The sequence below is a fragment of the Mesoplodon densirostris genome, chromosome 5 (assembly GCF_025265405.1).
Source record: "Mesoplodon densirostris isolate mMesDen1 chromosome 5, mMesDen1 primary haplotype, whole genome shotgun sequence".
NCBI lineage: Eukaryota > Metazoa > Chordata > Mammalia > Artiodactyla > Ziphiidae > Mesoplodon > Mesoplodon densirostris.
Window position 1 is genome coordinate 55,508,933 of NC_082665.1, and position 20,312 is coordinate 55,529,244.

Below are 20,312 nucleotides of genomic sequence, written 5' to 3' on the forward strand. Positions count from 1 at the left end.
CCCGCTTCCATAAGACTACTCTCCAGCCCCAACTTCAGAGTCAGATCACAAGTAGTAGGTCTCCAGGGTACCCACAGCTTCTGTCCAACTTGGCTACAAATTGAAGGTTCCCATGACCTCCTCTCCCTTGGATTCAATATTTTCACAAATAGCTCACAGAACTCAGGGAAACACTTTACTTACAATGCTTATCAGTTTACTAAAGGATATGGATGAACAGTCAGATGAAGAGATACATAGGACAAGATATGTGAGAGGGTACAGAGCATAGGACCTCTGTCCCCATGGAGTTGGGTACATCAGCCTCCTGGTATGTGGATGTGTTCACCAGCCTAGAAGCTCCCTGAACCCCATATTTTGGGGCTTTTTATGGAGGCTTCATCACGTCGGCATAATCAGTTATTAACTCCATTTCCATCTCCCCCCCCCCCCCCGGAGATTGGGGGTGGATGGGGCTGAAGATTCCAAGCTTCTGATCACAGCTGCGTGTTTCTGGTGACCAGTGTCCTTCTGGGAGTCCACCCAGTCTCCTCACTAGAACAAAAGATGCTCCTAATGCTCTTATACTTCAGCATTTATAAGAGTTTCAGGAGTTCTGTGTCAGGAACTGGGGTGGGGGATAGGGGAGACCAATATATATATTTCTTATTATTTCACAAGTTGCAAAGCCTTAAAGCAATCCTAAAGTGAGCAAATGGGAATAAGAAAGGTCCCTCCTTTTCTCTCTTGTTTAGGGAGGTGTGTGTGTGTGTGTGTGTGTGTGTGTGTGTGTGTGTGTGTGTGTGGTTTCTCCCCACATCTCCTAGTGACTAGCTTTATCCTTGTGCTGTCTTCAGATCTTGCATGATTATTCGTTTGCTTGATCAAAATTTTAAATGTTCTCATTGATGCGTAACCATGAATACAATTTTCAAATTTTTACCTGCAGAAATTCGCCTTCTCTCAAAATACCCTGATCTCTCATTTCGGTAAAAATCAATCAATTTAAATTGAGTTGCTTACAACTTTTTTTCTACTGTGTGTTTAAAGGCAAGGGTGACTAGAGAGGAGTCCAGACATGGGGCCAGAGGAGATGGCCCTGCTTATGTCTAAGCCTTAGCCACACCGCTGGGAGTCTACACACCCAGTGGGCTGCCGGAAGAAATGATCTGACTGAGAAATTGAAGAGCCTGCAGATGGGAACTCATCATAGAGGGCAGAACCCAGCCAATTCACCAGACCCAGGACCAAAGCTTTAGTTCTCAGTAACACAGATGGGTCTTCATCCCAGCCTTCTACTGACTCAATATTCAGGTCCTGGAGAAAGAAGTCTGTGAGCAAACATGAGAAGGCTATTTTCATGAATGATTCTCTAAGAAATGAGCTTGCATTGGTACCCTTTTAGCAGAAGGGATGCATAAAGGAGACCAATCAACCTCAAGGTCTCCCCACGTCCACTGCCCTAGCTGAGTGGTGCCTGCAGAGGGTGGCCGTAGTGCCCAGCAAAGGCAGCAGCAGTGGCTGTGGGATTTAGGAGCATCCTGCCTGGAGCCCAGGAGGGCAGCAAGGGCAGGGAGAGAGGGGAACAGAGTGGAGACAGCACAGCAGACCTATGTGGGGAGCTGAATGATTTCATTCATGAGCAACTCAGAGAAACTCTCTGGAACCTTCCAAGAATATTCAGGGAAGAGGTGCCTGTGAAGGAGGAGTTTGCTGGGGGCTGAGGCTCTGTGTCACAGATAAGAATAAAAGCCTGGGGCTACAAACCTAATTTATTCAAAATGCCGTGTGTTTAGACGTCCATTCTGTGATCTATAAAACCATGGCACAAGACATGATGAGTGGTTGGGGTCTATACAGCTGTTTCAGTCTGAGCAGCTCTGTTCTTTCTGTTCTTTCCCATGTATGATTTCATTTGAGGAAAGGATTCCTGGGCTAAAATCCCTGAGCACAGTGCTCTCCAAGGGCCCAGCCAGCACTAGGACCCACAGCTCTTCCTCTATGAGTTAGGAAGCAATGGGGGACACTGTGATGAGGTTTAAGAACACAGCTTCTTGGAGCTTCAAGATAGTGGTCCAGGAGGGGTTTCCTAGAGACTGAGCGCTTCATACTTAAATAGCTCTGAGTGCTGACGTAGTCCAATTCCGTGTAGATACCAAAGCCATCAGGACAACTGTGGCAGTGTTTAGGGCAGGGAGAGGATCCTTGGGACAAGGGCTGAAATCCCTGGAGAAAATGGAGGTGGGCCAGACCTCACAGGCTATTTTGAGCCAGGAATTAAGAAGCTCTTGCCTACATTCCCCGTGTGCAGTGTTCACATTCAGGTCCCATCACCAGCTGGCCTTAGCAGCTCTCAGTGTCCCCAGGGAAGGAGGCCATTGCTAAACTAACCAGGACCCAAATAAGAGACCTCATTCTACCGTGATTGAAATGTTCCAAGTAATGGGATTTTGAATAAATTACTTATTCATCATGGAAGAGGTATTAGAGATAAATACCATACCTCATTGCTATTCTGAGCTGTCCACCAGTCATCTACTTTAAGGAGAAAAATAGAAGAATTAATGTGGCTCTGAACAGGGATCTGCTTAATGATTTCAAGGTTTTTATCTGGAGAGGATTTCAATAAACTACTTTAAGAGAAGTGGAATGCAAAAAAAAAAAAAAAAAAAAAAAAAAAAAACATGCCAAGGGCCTGCATAACTGCTGAAAGGTGAGTTCTCTAAGGCTAGAAATCAATGAAAAGGGTGAATGTTACGGAAAGATTTTTAAGTACTTATTCAGGGGAAACTAAATAGAAAATCAATCAGGAAAATAAAAAATTCATAAATCCAGTTGCTTCTAATTGGCTCAGAACATAGTACAGAATTCAAAGTGTTTGCCTATGAGCAGCTCTGTCTCTTGAAATTATGACTTTTATCATAGGAAAGAGCATTTGCGTTACTTTTTTTTTTTCTATCAAAGAAAATTCATCAGGCCAAAGCAATCCTGCAAATGGCTCAAGCTGAAGAACTCTCCATTATGGACAATTATGGAGAAATTCCTGCTAAAGATTTACTCAAGCTAGAAAGAACATATTTTCCTTTCAAGTCTTTAAACATGTATTAAGCCCCTACTATGTACACAGCATTTAACTGGACCCTGTGGGAGATGTACAGATTAATGAGCTGTGATGCCTGAGTATTCCCAACTTAGAAGGGGAAACAGGTGAATGCCTAATTAACTTTAGGATAAGTACAAATGCAATAAGGGCTTAATAGCGGAGATATCACTACAGGGTATGGGAAAAACAAGGGGCATAGATGATTTCTGACTAAGGAGATCTGCAAAGGTTTCCTGGAGAAGGTGAAATCTATATCAAGGAGTTAGAAGATATTCCACCCAGAGAGAAGACTTGGAGCTAATGTCCAGTGGAAATGTGAGCTAGGCTTGGGGAGTGTAGAATATTTTATAATAACTTAGAAGAGTTGGCACAAGGTAAAATCCTGAAGAACATGACAGTTATATTTAGCACCATAACATCTGCCTCTGTGTCTCAAACTTTGGTGGGAGCCCATAATTTATGTGCTGCCCTCATTTCTTTTGTTAGGATGAAAGTTTCCCGATAAACATATACACTCAAGTGTTACTGACTGAATAGTTTACCTCTCCCAAGGAGTATTTGCTTTTTAAAATTTTTTAAAAAAATTTTTATTTATATTTGTTTAAGGTATAAAAGAACTCAAGATATGGAATTATTCATGATTTAAATAGTAAGGACAAAACTTTAAGAGGGGTCTTGTCCCCTTTTCTTTTCTTTTTTTTTTTAAACATCCAGCTTATTTATTTATTTAGATGTTGGGGGTAGGAGTTTATTAATTAATTAATTAATTTTTTTTGCTGTGTTGGGTCTTCGTTTCTGTGCGAGGGCTTTCTCTAGTTGTGGCAAGCGGGGGCCACTCCTCATCGCGGTGCACGGGCCTCTCACCATCGCGGCCTCTCTTGTTGTGGAGCACAGGCTCCAGACGCGCAGGCTCAGTACCTGTGGCTCACGGGCCTACCCGCTCTGTGGCATGTGGGATCCTCCCAGACCAGGGCTCGAACCCGTGTCCCCTGCATTAGCAGGCAGACTCTCAACCACTGCGCCACCAGGGAAGCCCCCCTTTTCTTTATCATGAGCATTTTTCAACATTCCAAAGTTTGCTCAGTGTTTGTTTGTGAAAGAGGGCCACGAGGAAAGAACCACACCTTGTTCTAATGTATTAACCTCTCCATGGTGGAGGAATTTCAGGTATCAGTGTGAAGACTGTATTTTTTGGGGGGTGGGAGGGGGGGGAGGATTGACCAAAAAGGCCTCTGGGAGTTACTTACTGTTGTGGGATGGGCATATATTTTAGAGACACCAAGTCCTGGTCTTCAACTCCAGCTCGGCCTCTTGGAGCATTGAATCTGGGACAAGCTTCTCCACTTCTTGGAGACAAGACCTTCACGTGTGCAAGCTGGAGGTGATCACTGATCCTTTCCAAGCCAGAGAGGAGCATATCATCCCTTCACATCATACCAGGAGGTGGCCTCTGATTTCACCTGAAAGCAAAATCTTTCCCAGTACAGACACATAAGGGTGAGGGGCTGTGAATGTTCCTGGAGCAGCTACAGTTTAGGTCGTGGGGACCTTGTGCTCCCTAGTTCAGCAGGGCCTCATGGCCCTCTCCCACCACCCTACCGAACCCCACATCCCTCTCTTCCTAGTTGTTTCTCCTGGCTGGTCATCTTTCAGATCTCAGAGGACAATTATTTCTTCCAGGAGGCTTTCTCTTGGCTTCCAGACCAGGTTGGATCCAATATATTCTCACTGTCACAGCCACTTCTAGTTTAGTAACATTCAATGTTTACATTCCTTGCTAGACTGTAAGATTCACGAGGGTAAGTATCAGATCAATATGGTTTACAGCCTGGCCCTTGGTCGATGGGCTTACATATTCTAGAGTGAATTAATGAAGGAAAGGGGAAAGGAAGGAAGGGAGGGGAAAAGGGAGGAGGGAAGGAAGGAAGGAAGGGAGGGAGGGAGGGAGGGAGGGAAGGAGGACCCTGTTAAAATTCACTCCATTATCACCATATAGACCATCTAGAGGACTGAAGGATGGTATGTTCAGACTGATGGGGCAACAGCTGAGGAAGAATTAGGAGTAGCTCTGATTAATATGTTATGATCTTTCTGGAAGAACAAAAAGGCAGCACTGGGGCCCACTCACTCTCACAGATGTCAACTTTGCTCTCAGTGCTATTCTTGCGAACGTTTGAATGCCAACATCACGACCCTGGGGCCTCGTGAACTGCACACAATAAATTCCCATGAACTGACACTCTTCTGCTCAACAGAGAAATTCATAACATCTTTCACTTGCTTTGCAAACTGGACTTCTTTTACTAAGTATAGTGGATGAATATTTTTAGAGCTTTTCAGGAAAATAGAATATTCCATCAGAAAACATTCTGCTTCTGTTGGCAATTCAAAATGTTTTATGGGATCTAAGAATGGAGAAGCTGTATTATTCCTTTCATTCTTATCTTGACTTCAGATAGTTCTGACAAGGGAGGGAATGAGATTACAGAGAAGTGAGCATACAGCGATAGGAGCCTATTGGGACAGCATTCAATTCAATGCAAGGAACAGCTATGAAGTACTTATTGAGTTGAGTGGTTCAAAAGAATACCAGGTGTTAGACACTGTGTTAATAACTGAAAGGTTTCATGTAAGTATGGTGCCGGGTGATGAATTATCTAATTTAATACTATTGAATCTAAAGTTAATATGATATCACTATTATCCTAACTTTACAGATGAGGAACCAGGCACAGAGATGAATTTTTAAAAAAGAAAAGAGAGACTTCCCTGCTGGTCCAGTGGTTAAGATTCCACGCTCCCAATGCAGGGGGTACGGGTTCAATCCCTGGTTGGGAAACTATTTCACATGTCACATGGAGCAGCCTAACAAAATAAAGAAAATAATGAAAAAAATAAAAGAAAAGAAAAGTAAAGAAAACAAAACCATGCCCAGGGACACATAAACATCGAATGGTGAGGCCAGGAGTCCAACACTGGGATCTAATTCTTCAGTCTTTACACTTAGCCGCCACTGGGAACGGAAGGGCAGATATAGAACCAGGAGATACAGTCTCCATCACTGAAAAGCTCGGGGTCCATATAGATGCCTCAGAGCAAGAACCCAGATTCCATCATATTTCTTATATTTCTTTGTGCTTCTGGAGACTTCCTTTTGGAATTGGAGAGAAGTTTATTTTGTCTTGTACCTGCCATCCCTATAACCCTTTCTGTCCATCTGAACCTGCCACTGTGCCCACAGCTGATTGGACCACAAATGCCGAAGGAAAGCACTTTCTAGGCAGAGAAAACAGCCTCTGAGAAGTCCCTGAGGTAACTTTTTCCAGGAACTGAGAAGAGGGTGGTATGGAGAGAAAGAGAGAGAGTGCCAGCTGACAGAGAAAGAGGAGCAAGGGGTGTGCACAGCTGGGCTGAATCATGTCCAGTCTTGCAGTCCAATAACTTGGCACCCTTTAAAGCTTTTTTCTTTAAATATTTACTCGACATTTGCTTACATGAGGGGCTGAGCGCTTCCTGGGAAAAGGGCAGAAGAGGAAGCTGTGCTCATTTATTTCACCATCCTAAGTTAGCTCTGACCTCAGCCATCACAGACAACTCAGCCAAGCAGAGGTTCTATGGTAGCTAGGATCTTCCTACTTCGTATTGTGCCTCTCAACTGACCTCAGATCTCGCTCTAGCCATCAGCTCTTTTTCCTCCAGCATACACTTTGGGGGTCTCATCCTCTCCCCATCAACCATTCTTTTTTTTTTTTTTTTTTTTTTTTTGCGGTATGCGGGCCTCTCACTGTTGTGGCCTCCCCCGTTGCGGAGCACAGGCTCTGGACGCGCAGGCTCTGGACGCGCAGGCTCAGCGGCCATGGCTCACGGGCCCAGCCGCTCCGCGGCATATGGGATCCTCCCAGACCGGGGCACGAACCCGTATCCCCTGCATCGGCAGGCGGACTCTCAACCACTTGTGCCACCAGGGAGGCCCCCCATCAACCATTCTTGAGGGTCATGATTTCCCTGCCCCCAATCCCAAAGGTCTTAAGCTTCCCCCAAACATGCAGCAATCCCTAAGCAGAGACACTTCTCTGGTAGCACTTTGGTGCCTGTTTATATTTTGGTGTCTCTCACAGAGGTTGCTCCAATGGAACTGCTCCAAGCTTGTCCTTAACTTGTCTCTGAGACAAGGACAGGTGAATTGGAGAGTGTCAAGTTCATGATGGCAGGTGGCATTGACCTAAGGACGTTGGGAGCCACTGGAGGGTTTTAAATGGAGTGGTGTGGCTTATGTTCTAAGCAGACTGCCCTGGAGGCAGTGGACGGAATCCTAAGCGAGCCATGATTGGTGGGTCTGGAGACCTGAGAGGGGGTGGAGGCGACGATACTAGTACCCCTCAATTTCAAGTCTGCCGAAGTCCCCAGCTCTGTTTCTTTTTCTTTTTTTTTAATAGTGATCATTGTTGTCATTGTAATCACCTTCATTATCATGATTTGCAGGGCCCAGTACAAAATAAAAGTGTGGAGTCCCTCTTTTTTTTTTTTTTTTAAAGTTATCAAGAAGTTTAAGATGATGATAGCCCGTGAGGGGTTTTCTGAGCATGGGGCTGAGAGACTGCACAGGTCACAACCCCCCGAAGCCTGTCCTGCCAGAAGCCACACCCTCTCTATCCTAGTATGTTCTACCAGGCGACTCAACTACTCCCTGTTTCAACGTCTCCTTCTTTGACTTTTTACTGACTCTACTCTGCTTTTTCTGATTTATAGTTTCTGCTGACTGTATGGCATTTGGCCTCTGCCCTGCTGCTGACTGATGATTTTCCCTGAATATCTCATTTTCAGACCGTACACAAGACAGAGTCTGATAGGCCGAAATGGATACTACACAGATCTCTAGAGATCATTTTTTGTTGGGAAGAGCCCCATCAATAATTAATCTCAAGGTCATAGGCTGACCTTGACTCAGGTGTCCACTCCTGGCCAGGCTGGCAGGTGCACATGGAGAGAAGGGGGCCCTTCTGATGTGGCCTCCGTGCACCCATGCCTAATTGCAGCTCAGAGACAGAGTTTTGGGTGAAGTAGAAAAGAACAGTCTTATTGCTTTGCCAGGCAAAGGGGGACATAGCAGGCTCATGCCCTCAAAACTGTGTGTCCCCAACCCAGGGGGATTTGGTGAGGAGTTTTATAACAATGGTTCAAATGCAGGGTTGCCGATGAGGATCAGGGTCCTTATAAGGATCAGGGTGTGTGCAAGACCTGCATTCCTTTAATCTGGCCTCAGGCGGTCTCCTGATGAGCTTCTGTGGTTTTCGAGGTTATCAAACCATGACCTACTCCCTGGAATGAAGAATGCTTCATCAAGCAATTAACATCATCCATTTGTTGGGGGTTTTAGTTCTGCAGAAGGGCTCAAAGTTACTGTTATGTATATGCATCCCTTGAGGCGGAACCAGGATCCTGTCCCAAGGCTGCATTATTGTTTCTTGGCTGCTCCTCCCTTGTCTCTGCATCCCCTCCCTTCCCCGATTAATAGTTGTTTGAACCTGACCTTTAGAACTCAGGGGAGGTCATGGAGGCTGAAGCCTATTCCCTATGAACCTTAAAGGTGGGGGGCACAGAAAGGCATCTGTGTCCAGGAGCCCCACAGGGTCCTGCTCCGTTTCACTTCGTAGGGAAGGCACAAGTGTATTATAGATTTCTCTCCAGTCAAATATGTAGGGTTGAGTCCTTGTCCAGGCTCTAGAACTATAACAAATTATAAAAAACTTGATAGAGTCTTTCTTCTTTTGCTCACAGGGCTCATAAATTTACTGGGGAGAAACAAGGCAAAAACCTAAGTCATGCTAGGAGGCACCTTTTGGGACTGTGATAAGAAATGCACTGCACAGGTTATCTGTGCCCCTGCCCCTGTCCTCCCAGGGGTCACTGGGGAGTGGGATTGCCCATGTGGCAGTCCCGGTCCCACCACTCAATTGTCATATGTCTTTGGACATGTTCTTTTATTTCACCGTGCCTCAATGTTCTCAGTTGTAAAATTAGGACAATAAGAGTACAGTCCTGATCTCAGAGGGCTTTGTGAGATTATATGAGATCATTTATTCCTGCCTCAGTAAATGATTTGGCCTAATAGTTTCTACTATATATCTTTCTCTTCCTTTTTTTGTAAATTTCTCCTCCTCCCTTTCTTGGACAGGCAAATCATATCACTCTCTATCTAGAAGGTCCATGCTCCTTCCTGCTCCTGTGATTTTGCTTAGAGTGTTTCCACCACATAAGTGTGTCTTCCCTTCTCTCCCCCTGCACCCCCCTTTTAAAGCCTGATCTATCTTCACAATCCAGATTCAGTCCAAGGCCTTCATACAACTTTTCTTGATTATTTAAACCCACATAGGGAAAGGGCTTAGATCTCATAGTGCAGCTCCTCTTTACAGCTCAGGAAATTGAGGCTGACAGAGCCTGGCCTCTTTTTCTTTCCTAATCTCCTATTTACATCACTCATCTGTACCATGCATCATAGCGTTTAACCATCCACTGCCTCTGTCCCTCCTGCTTCTTGTCTTAACAGGTACTCATTTTAGCCTTTAGATCTTAGTTCAAAGGATTCTTCCTCAGCCTTCCTCTCTCCAGAACAGATAAATCCTACAGGCTGTCCCTTCTGATAGCAACCTGTTCTTTCCCTTGGAAGACTTCATCAAAAAGCAGTTCAGGATTTACTGCTGTAGTTAGCTGTTTAACACCCATCTCTCTCACTTACTGGAATGAAAGTGTTTTTTAGAAATCAATTACTTATTGGGTGCCTGTTGTCAAACTCAAGTTCCAGTGCCCAACGCACAGAGGCCAAACAAACCAAAAAATAGGAGTTTGGAGAGAGAAAGGTTTATTGTGAAGGCCAAGCAAGGAGAATGGGTGGCTTGTGCCCCAAGGACCCATATTATCTCATAATCTTCAAGAAAGAGTTTTTAAAGGCAAAATTTGGGGGAGGGCTGCAGAGTATGTGACTTTCTTCTGATTAGTTAGTGATGAGTTAACAGGGTGGAATTCCAGGAATTTCAACCATCAGCCTTCTGGTTCCAACCAGTCTGGGGTCTATGTGACTGTGCTCAGCCTGAAGTTACCATCCTCCACCTGGGTAGGAGCCTTAGTTCCTGTAGAACTCAGAGATATGTATCAGATTGTTATGCTTATCCCTTGAGGAGGAACTAGGAGTTTTTCTTGCTGTCCTATTGTTTCTTGACTGCTTTTCCTTTGGTTCAGCATTCCCTCACTTCCCTAATTAGTAACTGTTTAATTCAGGGGAGGTCTGGGAGACTGAAGCCTTTCTCCTACAAACAAGAAATGGGGGACACAGAAAGACTTTTGCACCCGGGAGGGTCCCACAGGGTCCTGCTCAGTTTCATGACTACTATGTGCATGGCAGTGTGCTGGTTATTGGGGATTCAGTGGTGAACCAGGCAGATTTGATCACTGCCTTCATGAGTTTTACATAAAGTTACCAAATTGAGATGTCAGAACGAGTTCTTAGAACTTTTGGGAGCTCTCATGGATGGGAAATAGCTAAAGAAAATCAACAATACTGGAAATTTTAGCCCCACTAAACTGAAGCAAAATTCTGAAGTTATTTTTACAATCAAACATAAGATAAGAGAAATATCTCAAGTACTCCAGGTAGCACAACGAAGAAAACTATTTTGAAAATGAGATACCACCTTCTTTGGGCTAGATTCTTCCCTTAAAGGCCAAGAGTCAACATTGACTCTGGTCTTAGATGTCCAAACACTCTAATGCTTTGTGTTTTTCTGACTGTTTGCTTCACAAGAACAATCTAGGTCCTTGTTATCCAAGAGGCAGGACCCTGAGCACCTGAGCAGTTATCTTCCTTTGTAAACTAATCTAAGTGCAAACAAAGCACTTCATTTGAAGGTCAAGAGTTTCTTTTGCCGTTTATTTAAATCAACCACATTATTGTGAAATGGCACTAAATTATAAGCACCCAATCCATTTAGGGTGAGACTAGTAATTTTCCAGGCTTCAAATTGTCCATTTATGGAAAACACCTTCTGTTAGTCTGTTTGAAAATACTCTCCTTAGAGATTACAACGTTCACACCACCCTTTGACTGCTAGTAGATTTCAATTGCCTAATGTGCATTTCTGCTTAGTTATCTCGTAGGCAACTCAATATCAACAAGTCCCAAATTGAATTATGATCTGGTAACTCCTTTTCCATTCTTAACATCTGTGAGTGACACCTCTGTACTAGAAATCTGAGATGCAGTCTCTTATTCAAATGCAAACTCCTGCATTTCTTACCTAAATGTCTCCTGAATTTGCCTGCCAATCCCCTCCCCAACTCTTTCTCCTCCTGCCATCCCTCCCTCCCCTGCTGGCTCAGGTCTTCATCTTTTTCACACCTTCATGGTACTTGAACTGTGGCCTCCTAATTTTTCTCAGGACTTTACTTCTGTCTTTCTGAATCTTGCACTCCCATTGCACCACAACCATCCGTCTGCAATTCCCAATTTTGTCACTTCCTTGTTTAAACCCCTTCAGTGGTATCCTACTATCACCAGCAGTTTTTCTCAAGATGGTGGGGCTCCTTTGCAAGTTTGGGAGGGACAAGAAGGTCTTCATTGTGCTGGACTATCCATTCACACTGCAAGACATTAAGCATCCCTGTATGCAGGCTACTAAATGCTAATAGAAAATCTCGTTGTGATGAGGAGTATTACCGAACTCAGGTTCAGCTGCTTGAGTCTTGAAAGCCAGTACTCGAGAGACAAGTGCTGGTAGGAATGGAAAGGTGCTTTATTCAGAAGGCCAGCAACCTGGGGGGATGGCGGACTTGCGTCCAAAAAACAACTCTGAAGATTCTGCTCGTCCACGATTTTTTAAAGGGAGGATCATTTGGGGAGGTGGTCAGAGTCTTCATTATCTTCCACTGTGTGCAGACTTCCTTCTGATTGGTTGGTGGTGAGGTAACAGGGTGGTGTTCCAGGAATCTTGTGCTCAGCCTGGAGTTACCATCCTCCGTCTGGGTGGGGGTGGGGGGTCTTAGTTCCTTCAGAAGAACTCAAAGATATTCTGTTATATATATATTCCTTGAGGAGGAACCAGGACCCCATCCCAGGGCTGCACTATTGTTTCTTGACTGTTCCTCCTTAGTGTCTGCATTCTCTCCCTTCTCTGATAAGCAACTGTTTGCATCTGCCCTTTGGGACTCAGGGAAGGTCAAGGAGGCTGAATGAAGCCTATTTCTTACAACGAAGAGATGGGGGACACAGAGAGGATCTGTACCCGGGAGGGCCCCATAGGGCCCTGCTCCATTTCAGGGGGAGCAGAATACACCACCACAAAATACGCCATTTTGGCATATTGATTAATTGAATTAAAATTACTTAGGAAACAGCCAGTGTAGGAAAGACACTCTGACTCTCTTTTGTCCGCCTGAAAGCAGGAAATAAATCTCCCATGTGAAAGGTATTCTCCCTGGACCAGGAGGAAGAAAGTTATCTTTATCACCAGAGATAGGAAATATAGGGCAGAGACGGCTATATAAACAAAACTTGTTAATTCTTTACTAATTTACTACCCCAAACCCAAACCCCTTTTTCTGATCAATTCTTCACAAATGTATTGTTTCTTTATCTAAAAGATAAAAAAGCTGCCTGCTTTGGTCACTTCGTTGAGTCTCATATTTTTACGAGCTCCTGTACATACACATGCAATGAAATGTGTTTTTCCTCCTGTTACTCTGTCTTACATCAATTTAATTATCAGGCCAGCCAGAGAACCTAGAAGGGAAGAGTTTTCCTCCCCTACAGTGACAACCAAGAAATGTATACACACATTCTCAGACATGCACCGGTACAGTCCCAGCTGCCAATCACCTCTAAGAGAAAAGTCCATACTTCTTACTATGGTCTGCAAAGCCCTCAGAGACCTGACCCCTACCTAGGCTTCCAACCTCCTGACTGCACACCTGGTTCTCTGTTAACAGTAGCTGCTGTGCTCTACCACCTGCGTGACCGCTCTTCTAGTTCCTCGCTCAGCTAACTCCTCATTCTTCAAGGCTCACTTCAGGGTCTCCTCCTTCCAGAAGGCTTCCTTGAATACCTTCCTTTACCTTGTTTCTGTTTGCTTCTTGCCTCCACCCCCATTCCAGCATGGACCGGACAAGAGCTTCTCCTCTGGGTGCACCCTGCACCCTGGGAATACTCTCCCAACATCCATCCTATCAAGTTACCCGGACCTGTTAATGCTTGACTGCTCCACCAGCGTTTTTGTGGACAGTGCGGAAGAGACAGATGTGCTCCCCAGGTCCTCCTTCAAGGAAGAACTTGCTGTTTGTATGAGCGCCCTAAAGCTGCTGAAACAAATTCCCAGGAACTGTTTGGCTTAAAACAATAGAAATGTATTCTCTCACAGTTCTGCAGGCCAGAAGTCCGAAATCAAGGTTCTCCCTCTGAAGGCTCTAGGGGGAATCCGTCCATGCCTCTTCCAGCTGCTGGTGGCCCCAGGCTTTTGTCTGCATAACTCAAATCTATGCTTCTGTCTTCACATGGCCTTCTCATCTCTAGCTTGTCTGCTCTTCTGTGCCTTACGTGGACACTTGTCATTGGATTTAGGGCCTACCTGCATAATCTAGCATGATTTCATATCATGATCCTTAACGTAATTACATCTGCAAAGGCCCTTTTTTTCCGAAAAAGGTCGTAACCGTGGGTTTAGGAGGTGGACATCCTTTCTTTGGGGGGCCATTATTCAACCCATTGTACTGTCCAGCTGTGAGGAGTGTGCTCAGCAAATAGTCTCCAGTCATTAGCTCCTCCAGGGGCTGAAGAGTCAGCTTGTAGGAGAGCCATGTTAGACCAGGTTACCTGATGGATGAAAGTTAGGATGGGTCACTGGAGTTAGGCCACCTTGTCACATGGCAATGATTGGAAAATAACCACAGCGAAATTCTTTCCCCTGTCCTTTCATTTCCTTATACCCCCCATGACCCACTTTCCCTGGGTTTCTGTCAACACAAGTATTTATTGAGAATCTTTTTTTTTTTTTTATGTTGGGGGTAGGAGTTTATTAATTAATTTATTTTTTATATATGCTGTGTTGGGTCTTCGTTTCTGTGTGAGGGCTTTCTCTAGTTGTGGCAAGCGGGGGCCACTCTTCATCACGGTGCGTGGGCCTCTCTTGTTGCGGAGCACAGGCTCCAGAAGTGCAGGCTCAGTAGTTGTGGCTCATGGGCCTAGTTGCTCCGCGGCATGTGGGATCTTCCCAGACCAGGGCTCGAACCCGTGTCCCCTGCATTAGTAGGCAGATTCTCAACCACTGCACCACCAGGGAAGCCCTATTGAGAATCTTTTAAACCCGTCAGGGAGTGAGATGTTGAGGCTGCGACAGAAGAAGCCTAATAGATAGATTCCCTTGTCCTCCTGGAGCCAGCCTGCCTGGTCGGGAAGATGGGAAGCAGTGAGAACACAGGCGGGCTGATGACTAAGCACCATGGTGAACTGTAAGGAAAAGTGGTGGCTTCAGAAAGGGAGCCGGGTCAGGCTCTGCCCGCCTCAATTTCCTGAGCTGCAAAGTGGGGCTGCACTCTGAAGTCCAAGTCCTTTCAACACTCCGTCTGCTTCGGTGAGTCTCCTTATGTGGGGTGAAATAATTAAGGGATTTTTAATGAAAGCCTTGGGATTTAAGTTGGGCTCCGAAGGATAGACAGGGTCAAACGGGAGAGAGAGAAGGGGAGACCGTCCAGCCTGAATAGGAGGCAGGAGGGCCCCGGGCATGTAGAGGGAGAGGGGTAGGAGTTGCCTGTTCTTAGGGGAGGAGAAATGGCTTGGGAATAATGAAGAGGGTCACGGATGAGGCATGAAGCAGCAGGAGATAAGGGTGGATAAAACAGGGCAGAGGTGTGAGGCCTCCAGACCTGTCTGCTGACAGTGTGGAGTCATAGAGTCTTTGGAGGAGTTTCAGAAAAGGGAAGAGTTGAGATTATAAAAGTGGTATTGGGACTTCCCTGGCGGTCCAGTGGTTAAGACTCCACGCTTCCACTGCAGGGGTTGCAGGTTCGATCCCTGGTCGGGGAACTAGGATCCCGTGTGCCGTGTTGGCGCGTCCAAAAAAAAAAAAAAAAGTGGCATTTGTTTTGAAGAAAAGTGTTTGAGACACAGTATGGGTATGAAAAGGTGAGAGACCAGAAACTGGAAGGCAGCTCAAGATGCTTTTGCAGTTGCCCAAGGTGGGGGACACGATGGACTTGGAATTCAGGCAGCAGTATTATGAGAAACGCATCTAAGTTGTTGCTTTATCAATTGGTGTGAACTTTAAAGAGAGAGAAATCTTAACTCCAAAGTTAAGATTCTGGGAAACACCCAGAAATAAGAACACCTGGAAGTCGTCGAGATTAACAAGACTGCGAGCTTGCTCTGGGACCCGTTGAGTTGTGGTAATGTCAGGACATTCAAATAGAAATGTCTGGCTGTTTGTTAGAGACGCCTCATTGCTGCCCTGTCACTGCAGCAGAACTGTCCTGTCACGTTCCATCCTAATGGGCTGTCTCTCCATTGCTCCTGGGAAGATAGCCTCTTGTTAGCTCGACAAAGACATTCTCTGCCTTATCTTGAATGTGACTTTTCCCTTAATTTATAATAGCTTCTCTTAAAGCTTTTGGTGTGTTAGCATCTGTTTTCCACTCTCTAGTGGTTCAAAAAGAGGTGTGAGAGGTCATCAGGACATCATCCATTTATTTATTTTTCAATAAGTATTTATTGAGTACCTACTTTGTGCCAGGACCTGTGCTAGGCACTGGGCGTCTAAGAGTGAGTAAAACACCCCTGGTTCCCTTCTTGGTGGGAAAGATGCAGAACAAGGGTGAAGAGTGCAAGAAAGGAAAGTGCAGGATTCTTAGAACATAGAACAGGGAGGCCTGAAGATCCCTGAGGGGTTGCAGAAGGCTTTAAAAGAAGCAGCATTTAAGTGAAGCCCTGAAGGATGCTGGGGAGTGACTCAGAGCAGCACTGCAGGGTTACCCAGCTCCAAGGGCACCTTGCACGGTGTGCTCCGTGTGAATGGAGATGCACAAGGACGTGGCCCAGAGTGAGGGTCAGGGCATATGGTCGGGGGGTGGGGGGGGTGGAGCAGGGGGCGGGGAGGGACCCCTGATCTGGTCAGCGTTTAGATACTGACTCATCCTAAAGAAACTCATGAGGCATTAATAAACATAAACCAGCAGAGCTGTTTGCTAATTTTCATGAGAAATTAGAGTATACATTTGTCACGCAGACCAGAGATTGACAGCTTTGAGGTGCTGACTCACGCTAACTAAATTCCCAAAGCATTAATATATGCAAGCCCGCACGCCGGTTTGTTCCTTTTCTATGAGAGGCAGAGTGAATCTGTCAAGATTGACGGTTCATCCTCTCCCCGCGTGGAGGCTCCCTGGGAAGCCCAATTACCCCAGGGTTTCATGGCGAGCCTGGAATCAGAGGAAAGAGTAGTTAGTTACACGACCTGAGGACGTCAGGACCTTGGGCTCTGTGTCTGATGTGTCCATCTTTTGTCGGGGACAGGCTCAGTGAGTTTGTCGGGGGAAAGAGAAGAGGTGAGCACTTGGTCCATCCTGACCTCTTTGGCCTCTCTGCTCCAAAGCTTGTTAACCTTCCCAAGTCTCAGTCTTCCTTTAAATGGGTGAATGCTGGGGCTTCCCTGGTGGCGCAGTGGTTGAGAGTCCGCCTGCCGATGCAGGGGACACGGGTTCGTGCCCCGGTCCGGGAAGATCCCACATGCTGCGAAGCAGCTGGGCCCGTGAGCCATGGCCGCTGAGCCTGTGCTTCCAGAGCCTGTGCTCCACAACGGGAGAGGCCACAACAGTGAGAGGGCTGCGTACAGGAAAAAAAAAAAGGTGTGAATGCTAACTGTAGCTTGGGCTTGACCCACTTACTGCAGCCGTTGATGTTAGTCATACACTCCAGGAGCACTCCCAGTGTTCAGGTCCTCAGTGTCACTTTTCTGCTGTTCTTAGTCCATGAGTACAAGCTAATTTGGTACCTTGGGTCATTGTAGTATTAGCTACATGAACGGTTTTAGGGCAAGCTGAATCAAATCAACCTTTAACCAGGTAAAAAGCAAGATTGGCCTTGGGAGATAATTTAAGCCAAGATTAGAACACACACCTCCTGACTTCTGCTCTACCCTCTCCCTGGTGCCTGGTGCAGGCCTAGCTAAACACTGCCCTGCCCCTGGGGCAGCCTGGGCCTGGCCTACACTGGCTTTTTCTCAGTCTGGATCCTTTGTGTGAAAGGCAGAATAATGGCCCCCCAAGATGCCCACATCCCAATCTCTGGAACCTGTGAATATATACCGAGGGACTGACATGGTTAAGAATCTTGAGATGGGGAGATTGTTGTGGATCATCTGAACCCAATATAGTCACAAGGGCTCTTACAAGAAAAACAGGGAAGCAGGCAAGTGAGAGAAAGAGCTTCAATGACAGAAGTAAGAGGTCAGAGAAAGAGAGAGATTGGAAGATGCTACTCTGTTGGCTTAGAAGGGATGAAGTAGACACAAGCCAAGGCATGTGGCAGCCTCTAGAAGCCGGAGAAGGCCAGGCAATGGATTGCACCCTAGAGCATGTAGAAGAGACACAGCCCTACTGACATCTTGATTTTAGGATTTCTGAAATATAGAACTCTTAGATAATAAGTCTGTGTGCTATTACACCACTAGGTTTGTAGTAATTTGTCATAGCCGCGATGAGAAACTGAAACACTCAGCTTCTCCAGGACCTTCCTGATCCCATCCGCCCTCCTGTCTAGAGCCCCATCACTCCGGAGAGCCTACTGGTGGGAGACAAGTCACCCAGTCCTGGTGCAGGGCAAGGGTTACGCTTCTCAAAAATAGTGCTGCGTTCAAAGCTCCAGCTCTTTGCTGCCCACGCATAAGTGTTGATTCCATGCCCTGGGCCCAAAATACAGTTGCACTGTCACTGTCTGTGTTGTGACACAGCCCTCCTAGGGCACTGATGAAGATGATACCTTCCTTTGAAGCTAGTTGTTTAGATCAGCTCTACGGGAGCCCCAAGCAAGATGAGAAACAGGTCCAAGATTCTCATCATGATGCAAGTTTCGTATCAAAAATGCACAGTCAACCAACTGGAACAGGAAATAATTAATCAGGACATTACAGAGCAGTTAAGTATAATTAATTCATACAAAAGAATGTGAGTGTGCAGTTTTAGCTGCCAGAGTGATTTTATTTCCCTGCAAATTTAGTTCAAGATAAACAAACATCAGAGTAATCTTTTCAGGTTTTTCATGACTCATGGGTTATTTCCTCCTTTCAGTTGCCAAAAATATTATTAAACCCATACACCAACACCTCTAAGTTGATCATATTCTGAAAAAACAACTGCATGCTCCTGGTAAATGGGAAATTAATGCTGACATAGAAATCACTTTCCACACGTGTGTGTGTGCATGTACGTGCGCTCACGTTTGTGTGTTAGGAGGTGGTGCTGAATAAAATCTGGAGGGAAATTTGATTTCTGCCCAACTGTCTTAACATCTAAGCAGAAATGCATAAAACATTTATGTTGTGAAAACACTATCTAAGAAAGTGACTTAATCTCAAGGGTAAGTTATTGATACTGTGTGGGTTTTCCTTTCCTCTTATCCTTTTTTTCCCCCTTAGCACTGGGAGCTCTTATAAGGAAAGAGGTGAAAAATGTAAGGCAATATGTGTTGGCTGCAGCAACAGCATTACTGTTCTTCACCCCAGTTCTTTTATCATAGCTGGGACATTCAAAAAGCCAAAAAGACAAGGCCTGTAAGCAGGGCTTTATGTAAAGGTGGAAGAATTCATCATGCAGAAAGGTGGGAGGGAATATTTTCTCCCTTTTTGGCTTCAGAGAGCACAGTGAGCCCTGTTGAGCTAGAAAAATAGAGGTGGGTTCATGTGATAGATGATTACTGTTCGGAAGTACGGATCCATCACAGCAACAATTAGAGAGGCGGGGCTTCCAGGCGGCTCTCGGGGCTGCTGGACTTTGCTCTTCCTGATAGATTTACTCCCCAGATTAACCTGATCACAAATTACAGCCAAAAGGCTGTCTGGTCACCTAAGGTGGAACAAGTAATGTCCTATTATGTGAAAATATAAACAGGCTCCAATTTCTGATCTCATTCACAGTGTAATGATACTCCTATCTCTGAAGAGTCTTAATTCATTCATTTGGAATCTGTCCACCTTCCAAGAACTTTACTCTGATGTCTTTAATCTCTACCTTTACTGTAGAGAATGTTTTCTCTTTTAATTTAATTTATTTATTTTTGGCTGCGTTGAGTCTTCGTTGCTGTGAGTGGGCTTTCTCTAGTTGTGGTGAGTGGGGCTGCTCTTTGTTGTGGTGTGCGGGCTTCTCACTGCGGTGGCTTCTCTTGTTGCGGAGCACAGGCTCTAGGTGCGTGGGCTTCAGTAGTTGTGTCATGCGGGCTCAGTAGTTGCGGCTCATGGGCTTAGTTGCTCCGTGGCATGTGGGATCTTCTGGACCAGGGCTTGAACCTGTGTCCCCTTCATTGGCAGGCGGATTCTTAACCACTGCACCACCAGGGAAGTCCCAGGGATTTTTTTTTTTTTTTGCGGTACGCGGGCCTCTCACTGTTGTGGCCTCTCCCCTTGCGGAGCACAGGCTCCGGACGTGCAGGCTCAGCTGCCATGGCTCACGGGCCCAGCTGCTCCGCGGCATGTGGGATCTTCCCGGACCGGGGCACGAACCCGTGTCCCCTGCATCGGCAGGCGGACTCTCAACCACTGCGCCACCAGGGAAGCCCCCAGGGATGGTTTTTAAGATGAAAGTTATGACCCATCAACGGGTTTTGAAATAAATTTAGTGGGTTATATAACCAGCATTTTTAAAAATAAAAGAATAGAATAGAAAAGAAAATATCAGAATACATCACACAAAGTAAGGATGCCAGTGGGTGAAAGTTTAGTTTGAATGATTATGTGTGTGTGTATCTATATATCTATATTACAGCATATACTTTCACCTCCCCATCTGCATGTTTGTGTGTACTTGGTTATGAAAATTTATTAGACCGTGACCAAAAATGTTTGAAAGTGTTTGCTGGATGTGTTGGGCGTTCGAATGCCTGTTTTACCCACAGACATATGCAGGGTAAAGCATAATGAAGCTAGTCTATACTAGAGAAGAGAAGTGGACAGAGTCAAAAAGAACTGATCACACAGAGGCACAC